We start from the raw sequence: 9985 nt of genomic DNA, 5'->3' as shown, positions 1-9985 counted from the left end.
ATATTTTATTTCTAAATTTGTGAATAACTGTTTTTTTCTTTCAAGTCTTTCAGTTTATCTTAAATATATTTTTATTTTTTTCAAGTGTTTTCCTATATATATAATTTATTAAAATATCTCAAGATAATTCTACCCCTAATCCCCTAACTGAACAATCAGTTCAAAATATTATTGATAATTCCTTAGGTAAATTAATGTCTCACATGACATCTTTAAAGGCACACTAAACCCAATTTTTTTCTTTCGTGATTCAGATAGAGCATGAAATTTTAAGCAACTTTGTAATTTACTCCTATTATCAAATTTTCTTTATTCTCTTGGTATCTTTATTTGAAATGCAATAATGTAAGTTTAGATGCGGTCCCATTTTTGATGAACAACCTGGGTTGTCCTTGCTGATTGGAGGATGAATTCATCCACCAATAAAAAAGTGCTGTCCAGAGTCCTGAACCAAAAAATAAAAAAAAGCTTAAATGCCTTATTTTTCAAATAATGATAGCAAGAGAATGAAGAAAAATTGATAATAGGAGTAAATTAGAAAGTAGCTCAAAACTGCATGCACTATTTGAATCACGAAAGAAGAAGAAGATTTGGGTTCAGTGTCCCTTTAATTTCAAAATCCTCTGCTAAAAAAGCACTAAAAAGAAAGGGACCTTCTAGTGCTGTTAAAGCAAGCAAAAAACTTGTTTGCAAATCTAAACAAATGTTATCAGAAACTAGTATTCCTTGCGGCAAAGGAAGTAAAACATCCGCTAAATGACCCCTTACTCCCAAGGGGCATATAAAGGGAGTTTCTAAACAAAAATCCAAAGTAACGTTTAAAGATGAGTTTTCAGATTCCTCTACCTCTGTTAATTCTGAAAAAATTTCTGAAGATTCAGATAATACAACCTCTAATAATTATGATTCAGATTCTTCCTCTGATTCTGAACACAAAAATAAAAAAATTAAAAAACACTCTAAAAAATCAAAACATTTTGACGAGGATGAATATAATTTTACTGATGCCTTAGGTAATCCTCGCTTTATTGCAGATACTTTGCATCACACTCGGTCTTCTGAGTGGTTTCCCCCCATGGAAATCATCACTTTTGTGGATTTCCAGCTTAAGAAAAGTTTAAAGAAAAGGTCTAGAAATAATATGAGGGCAGAATGCCCTAGACCCTTACTTCCTAAAAACAGCAACGTTACCCCTGATATAGACCCCAAGGTTCTCAAATTTATTGGATCTCCTGGTTACAAAATAAAGAAGGGTCTAGATAAATCTTGGAGGAACTGTCAAGATAAACTTCTCGATACTATTGGCCCAATTACCAAACTGTTTGAATTGTCCTAGGAGGCAGTTTTAAAAGAGTCCTCTATGGACCCTACTCTTGTTAGAGAATGGGTTCAACATATTTTATCATTCATTGGAAATACAAATTCTGCCATTATTGTAGAAAGGAGAAAGAATATCCTTCGCAGAATTGATCCAAAGATTTGTGATTTTGCTATAAATTATTTACATTCTGATAAGGATGGTTTGCTTTTTGGCGATGCCTTTTTGAAAGACTTGAAACTCTATGCTAACACTTAATAAGGTAAAAACAACAATTACAAAAATTCTATACTCTCAGAATTTCTCTGACAGAGTTGGTAAAGGAAGAGGTTGCTTTCCCGGCCATACCTCACATCTTTCCAGATACATCAATGAAGCCAGTACCTCATACAATTTTTTTCAATTGCGTGCCAGACCACGGCATCAAAGAGGACAACGGATCAGATCAAGATCTCGCCCTCCTGCAGGTAAAATGTCCTTTTCTCCCCTCTCCCCCTTCTTTCCCACTAAGAGTTGGAGGAAGAATAGCGTTATTTGCTCACAACTGAACCCTCATAACTTCGGATCCTTGGATTTTACATACGGTTTGAGGAGTCCGTATAGATTTCATCTCTCCTCATGTCCAAATGTTATTTCCCAATCCTATTCATTTTTCCAAGAGAGACAAAGTTCTAGTTCAAAAAGAAATAAAAAAATCTTCATTTAAAAGAAGCAATTACTCAAAGTATAAATCTCCATCTGGCCTATTTCAGCAATCTATTTCTAGTAAAAAAGAAAAAAACGGTCAGTTCAGACCTGTTATAAATCTCAGACCCCTAAACGCTTTTGTGGTTTACAATCACTTCAAACTGGAAGGTATTCATCTTCTAAGAGACTGCCTTCTAGACAACGATTGGCTTGTCCGGATAGATCTTTTGGATGCTTACCTCACTGTTCCAATAGATCCGGAACACTGGAAATATCTAACTTTTTCTAGGGAAGATAAAATTTGGAACTTCACTTGTCTTCCTTTTGGCCTGTCCTCTGCCCCTTGGATTTTTACGAAACTTCTCAAACCGGTGGTCTCTTTTCTGAGACTCAGAGGAATTTGTCTCATCATTTATCTAGACAATATCCTTCTTATGAACCAGAATTTTCTCTCTTTACAATCCCAAATAACCACGATGATGAATCTCTTGGAAAACTTGGGTTTTCTTGTAAACAAAGAGAAATCATTTCTAATTCCTTCAAAATCTCTTGTTTTTCTCGGATTTCTCATAGATACATTAAAAGCTTCTTTAAGTTTGCCCTTAATCAAAATAAAGAACATCAAGAAAGAAATCTTCAAGACTCTCTCCAAACAATTTGTCACAGTCAGACAGATAGCCAGAATAGTTGGGTTACTTTCATCCTCTTTTCAGGCTATCTTTCCTGCCCCGCTTCATTATTGTGAGCTTCAAAGATTGAAAATCTCCTATCTTCAGAAAGGATTTTCTTATTCCCATCTCATTCCGTTGTCGTTAGAAGCCAAAGAGAAGCTTTCATGGTTGCTTTCCCACATAGAATCTTGTAATGGGAGAGCCATATTTGGAAAATCTCCAGACTTAATTATAGAATCCGACGCCAGTCTGTTGGGTTGGGGAGCCCGTTGCAGTTCGTTGCATTACCGGAGGAAAGTGGTCCACAGAAGAGAAAGATTTGCATATAAACTGTTTGGAACTTTTGGCTGGTTCTTTTGCGGTAAAGAGATTTGTAAAATCTCTAGCTCCTGCTTCCATTCTTCTCTGGATGGACAATATCTCGGCAGTCAGATATCTCAATCAATTGGGTGGAATGAAATCGAGGAATCTGTCCAACATAACCAAGGACTTTATTCATCTTTGTCTAGACAGGAATATCTCTATCAAGGCAGAGTGTATTCCAGGTCTTTCCAATTCAGCTGCAGATTGGGGTTCTCGTTTTCTCAGAGACTCCAGCGATTGGTGACTTCACAGGAAAGTTTTCCTTTCTATTCAAACTCTGCTTGGTCCTTTTTCTATAGACATTTTTGCTTCTCGTCTCAACTGCCAACTCCCTCTTTACTTCAGCTAGCGTCCAGATCCCGAGGCTTTGGCAAAAGATGCCTTTTTACAAACTTGGCCGAATCAAGGAGCTTATGCTTTCCCTCCTTTTTCCCTGATAGCTCGGATGATCTCAGTTGTTCGCAGGAATCGTCTATCTATATCTCTAATAACTCCCCTTTGGCCAACTCAAGCTTGGTATCCTTCTCTTCTAGAGATGTCATTCAGACCTCCTCTCCTTTTTCCTGTTCTTCCAGATCTCCTACTAGACCCCGAAGACAACCCTCACAATCTCATTCTCAACCAACCCCTCAGGTTGATAACTTGGTCAATTACGGGAAACTCAGAAATCTCCTCAAACTTTCGGAATCAGCTAAAGCTCTCATGCGGGATTCATGGACTCCAGGAAGCCACAAATCTTACCTTTCCACATGGACCAGATGGTCTAGCTGGTGCATGCTTAGGAGTCTGGATCCCTTTTCAGCCCCTATAACTCAAATCCTTAACTATCTCTCTCATCTCTTTGATCTTGGTCTAGCTTATAGGGCTATTAATCTTTCTAGATCTGCAATTTCTGCTAGACCTGATTTTATTAATAATTTACCTATTGGAAAGAATCCTCTAATTTGTCGTCTTCTCAAATCTATTAGACTAAAAAGACCTCCTTCTCCTAAACATGATTTCTTTTGGGACTTATATTTAATTTTCTCTCTCTTTAAATCTTTGCCATCTAATGATTCTCTTTCCTTAAAACAGATTTCAGCTAAATTAGCTACCCTTCTTTGACTTATCTCCTTTCGCAGGGTTTCCGATGTTTGGGCTCTTGATTTCAACTCTAAATCCTTTTCTCCTGAACAAAAAACAATAATTTTAGTGTGTTGTATCCCTTTATATAGCAAGTGTATTTCATTTAATTTTTGTATAGCCTGAGAAAACAGCCCCTGCAGAGGCTGAGAAATGCGTCACTTTTTAATAAAATTATTGTTTTTAATATACACTTGCTGTGTCTAGTGTAGTCTATCACAATATTACTCTGCATTTTTCTTTGGATATTACTTCATTGTCTCCCTGGGTGTCCAGCAAGCTGAGGAGTGCAGTCAGCTGAGAGGCTGGGAAGTCCTAGCCTGCTCTTACTGCGCCTGGAGGTGCTTCAAATTCTGTAAGTGCAATCATTTACCTTATACCTTGTTTCCCCTGTCTATATGGTATTGTGCTATGGTTGTTTGCTCTCTTACAGACAAGGAGACCACTATCTAATATGTTCCAGACCTGACACGATTGATGGATGTAAACAGTGAGCTGGACTAATGCAAAGCTCCAGCTTGCCTGAATAGCACCATTGGGTGCAATATTCTTGTGAGTATATTCCTTATTATACCCATTTATATCATCTGTTTTGGTGGTACTAGTAAGAAGGGAGGATTTGTACACTCACAATATGTGTCTATGTTAGAAAAATATCAGTTCTCATTAGGAGTTGAAATATCTCACAATATATAAAGAGAAATGTTGGTCCCGGGACTTCAGTCCAAATGACCCCCACTCACCGCTCAGCTAGGAAGCTATTGCCTTCACCCACCCGGGGGTGAGCCGTCCGTCTGTATGAAAAACCAAAATAACCACCTGGGAGACTCCGAAGAGCGTGCTGGCCGGAACTTATCTTCGGCGTAAGCAAGTGCGTCTGCAATCTGCGCTGGTATCCCTGTGGAGAGGTAGAGTGTAGAGACAGACGGCAATCCGTCAGAGTTGGCTGTTATCCAAATTGCTCTCTCTGGTATTCGGCATTCAGCGTATGCGTGCATGAGTGTCGGGGGGCGTGACAGTCTTCACCCGGGATGACAACATTAGCAGGGCTATAGATGAAAGGGTATCCGTAGTCTGGTGTTAAGCCATAGCAAAAACTGAAGGAGGAACGGATGCCCAGATAATAGAATAAAAAGTTCTTTATTTCAACAAATGGTTTAAAAGTTGCAAACAGGGGCAACAGTGAAGAAAACAGGTGCAAAACAGGCAAGACACCTATGGGCTTACATGTTTCAGCGCTTAGCCGTAATCATAGCTTCAGGTGTCACAGTTAGCAGTGAGTTTAAAAGAAGTACAGTGCATGCTGATTGGTTAAAACATACAAACAAAAGCACGCCTATTTTACACAACAGTAAGAAACATTGGAAAATAACCCTATATGCCATGTAGAGCTCAGAAGAAATAATGAAAACTGAAAGTGGATACAAAGAAGGAAAAAAGGGGGGCGAAATAAATAATAAATGAAAAAAATAAAATAATTGAGAAACATAAATATGTCAAAGTATTAAAGATGCAATCAAGGCATAAGAAAGAGAAAAACAAGGGAAGAAAAGGGGAAACAAAAAACAAAAAATATATATATGATACTTTGGTATATTAAACAAACATGAAAGAAAAAAGAAAAAAGTATATAAGAAGTAAAGGGTTGCAAAGAAAAATATAAAAATGTAAACATAATTAATAGTGATAATACAGTCACTTCCTTATACATAGGAATATATAGATAGTGAGATGAGTTTACTTTCATTTTTATATATATATATATATATATATATATTTGCATTTTATTTGCATTTTTGTTTTGTTGTAATGTTATTCCCAGAAGTTAATTAGATCATATTTTGAATTCAAACCCAGAGGGAGTCTGGTTTTTAAGGTAAAAATCCAGTACAACTCTCTTTTGGCCAGCGTGTCATCTAAATTACCTCCTCTATTAGGGATTTATGGACATTTATTTATATTTGCATTCCTAACGTTCATTATCTGCAATGGAGGGCACAGCAACAGTACAACAGTTCTTCTCCCTTATGCCTGCAACAGCTCGTACTAATCCCCCCTTGGACTGTGATAAAATCTTTTCAGATGACAAAGCAAGTCTCTCACTGAGCACCCTTTTTGATACTATGGAGACTTTATTATTTAAGGAGACAAAAGCTCAGTGGGACATCTGGACTTTCCAGTCCTATATTAAGGCTAAGATGATTCCCAGAGGCCTTAGACTGTTTAAATTTCCCACCTTTGAGGTTGACACTTCTGACCAAGATTTTGTGAATGATTGGAACAATGTTCTTACTGAATGCTCGTTACAATTAATGTCTTTGTTGATACGCTATAGAACATACCAACTTAATAATATAAAAGCTGAAATTGACAATTTACAAATTGAACTTAATACATGTAGCATTGATCCAGATTTCCCAAAATTTGATAATATCTTACAACAATCATTGGCACGTGGCAAACAAATTATTATGGAGAACAAACATATGAAATTCCTCAGAGACAAGACAGATTATCTTAAAAACTCTGTCTATATCTGGAATAGGAAGCAGCGGTCTGATTACAGACGCAGTTTGCCACGGTCCAATAATCACAGAGGACAACGTAGAAATAGAAATAGAAACAAACAATCGAAACAAGTTACTTTCTCTGACAGTGACACTGATAGGTCATCAGATGAATACACGTCAGGTACAGAGGACATCACTGACACCAACACTCAGATGAATACTGCATCTAACTCACAATCGGGCATCCTGAAAAATACTTCCACTTCTAGTACGAATAATCAAACACAATCAGGTACTAATCCCAAAGATAGAGATAAGCACAATTCTCAGTCCACAGCCTCTAAATATACACCTACTCAGAGTACAATGACCACTACAGTACAACATGGTGGTAATTTAGCCACACAAGAACAGTCTATGCTTGACCAGGTTTTTCCCATGGGCCAGCCGCCTCAGGGGGTGGGGGGCACGTCCGCACGAGCCTCACTCAATCAGGAGAGATACCCAGTGAGGACCAATCGCAGCCAGACAAAATACAAATAAATAATGTTGTAAATCTATCATCAATTCAACTAACTAAGGACCAAGTCGAGCTATTGAGCTTAGGTTTGGGTTTTGCTCCCACCTACCAATTTGATTTGTTCCAGACCATGATAGATTTTAACAAATTCATTCGAAATATTACTCTAAAAAAACATTTTTGCAACACACCCTCCACCCAACCTGAACTGACCCCACTAGCTCGCACCAACACTATTCATGCCTCGCATACTTTGACCTTTTCTGAAACATGTGATATAGTCTCCCTTCAAATTCTAGCTCTGGAAACAGACAGCACCTTAGGAGCTGTCAACTGTGGCACTTCTTTTAAGGATAGATCTTCCTATCCAACCTATCCAAAGCAGGGGTACAGTTATTGAGACTTTCTACTCTCGTGTTGAGGCGGATCTACAGAGACTTAAGTCTGACTGTGATAGATTACCTTCTAACCTTCCACACAGACTTAGACAAGCACTCAATACACTCCAACAAAATGACCAACTGGTGGTACGTCCTGCCGAAAAAGGTGGCACTATAGTTGTTATGGACAAAATAGACTATTTAGCTGAGGCTAATCGACAGCTAAGTAATTCTCATGACTATGTCTCTCTACCACGAAATCCAACTAATGAATACAAATGTATTCTTACTGACATTTTGGATGATGGTGTGGAATATGGCTATTTAGATGCTAATACAGCTTCTTATCTTTTCGTATCTAATCCTAAAATGCCATTATTCCACCTTTTTCCAAAAGTTCACAAATCTCTGGAAGAAGTAAGAGGACGTCCAATAGTGAGTGGAGTTGACTCACTATTGGAGCGCCTGTCCCAATGGCTGGATGCCATTCTCCAGCCCCTGGTACTAGCATTGCCATCCTATACCCGAGACTCCAAGCACATATTCAACCTCCTCGCTAACCTCAAATGGAAACATAACTATACATGGATCTCTGTTGATGTGGTCTCCCTTTACTCCACAATTCCCCATAAAGAGGGTATTGAGGCGGTTGAGTATTTTCTTGCTACTGCCACTGACTATACTCAGGATTTTCAGGCATATATTGTGCGGGTTTTAACTTTTCTTCTGACACACAATTTTTTTGCCTTTGAAGGTAAATACTTTCTCCAAAAGTGTGGTACGGCGATGGGGGCTAAATATGCCCCCTCGTATGCCAACCTATACCTTGGTAAATGGGAACAATACAAAATTTTTGGAGATGGTAACCCTTTCAAATCGTCAATCTGTTTCTATCAGAGATATATCGACGACCTTCTATTGATTTTGTCTGGTCCTCAAACACTAATCCCTCTTTTTGTGGAATTTCTTAACACCAATTACCTTAATCTCCGTTTTACTTTTGTTTCAGACTCTAGGTCCATTAACTACCTAGACTTAACTCTTATTGGAGATGTCAAGGGACCTATACACACTACAGTCTATTGCAAGCCAATTACAGGCAATACCCTCCTGCATGCGTCCAGCTGCCATCCCTCTAATACTGCTTCTGCGGTAGCCAAGGGACAATTTGTCCGCTTAAAAAGGAACTGCAGTAAGACATCTGACTACATCCAGGAGGCAAATAGACTTGAACAGAGGCTTAAGGAGAGAAAGTACACTCGCACACATATAAAAACAGCCAGAAATAAGGTAGACAAATTGGACAGAGCTGCCTTGCTATGTGACAAACCCAGTAAGACCTCTGAGACTCATAATAAAGTTCACTTTGTGACGACTTTTAGTGAACAATATCCTCAGATTTGTACCATAATTAAGAAACATTTCCCCTTACTTGCCGCTGACGATAAACTGCAAGAGACAGTTAATAATGGGTTTAGATGTTCCTATAAGAAATGTCCCACGCTTGCATCTATCGTGGCCCCTACACAACTCAAACAATCACAAAACTCAACTAGCTCTTGGTTACAACATTTGGGAATGTACAAATGTGGCCATCATAGGTGCAAGCCTTGTGACTATGTTCTCACTACCTCTACATTTTCCTCTACTGTGACAGGTCAGTGCATATTCCATCAAGACATGTCTCAATTGCCAAAGTACCTATGTGGTGTACCTAATTTTGTGCACAGTGTGCAAGGTGCAATACATAGGTTTAACCTCTAGGGATGTCAATTCTAGAATTAGGGAGCATTTTTCAACCATATCCAAAGGAAAATCATCTACCCCATTGGTCCAACACTTTGTCACTAAACACAATAGTAGTATAGACACCTTCAGATGGGCAGCTATAGAAAAAGCAAAAATCCCTAATAGAGGAGGTAATTTAGATGACACGCTGGCCAAAAGAGAGGTGTACTGGATTTTTACCTTAAAAACCAGACTCCCTCTGGGTTTGAATTCAAAATATGATCTAATTAACTTCTGGGAATAACATTACAACAAAACAAAAATGCAAATATATATATATAAAAATGAAAGTAAACTCATCTCACTATCTATATATTACTATGTATAAGGAAGTGACTGTATTATCACTATTAATTATGTTTACATTTTTATATTTTTCTTTGCAACCCTTTACTTCTTATATACTTTTTTCTTTTTTCTTTCATGTTTGTTTAATATACCAAAGTATCATATATATATTTTTTTGTTTTTTTGTTTCCCCTTTTCTTCCCTTGTTTTTCTCTTTCTTATGCCTTGATTGCATCTTTAATACTTTGACATATTTATGTTTCTCAATTATTTTATTTTTTTCATTTATTATTTATTTCGCCCCCCTTTTTTCCTTCTTTGTATCCACTTTCAGTTTT

The sequence above is a fragment of the Bombina bombina genome, chromosome 6 (genome assembly GCF_027579735.1).
Source record: "Bombina bombina isolate aBomBom1 chromosome 6, aBomBom1.pri, whole genome shotgun sequence".
NCBI lineage: Eukaryota > Metazoa > Chordata > Amphibia > Anura > Bombinatoridae > Bombina > Bombina bombina.
The sequence above is the reverse complement of the archived record's forward strand: the minus strand, read 5'-3'. Positions refer to the sequence as shown.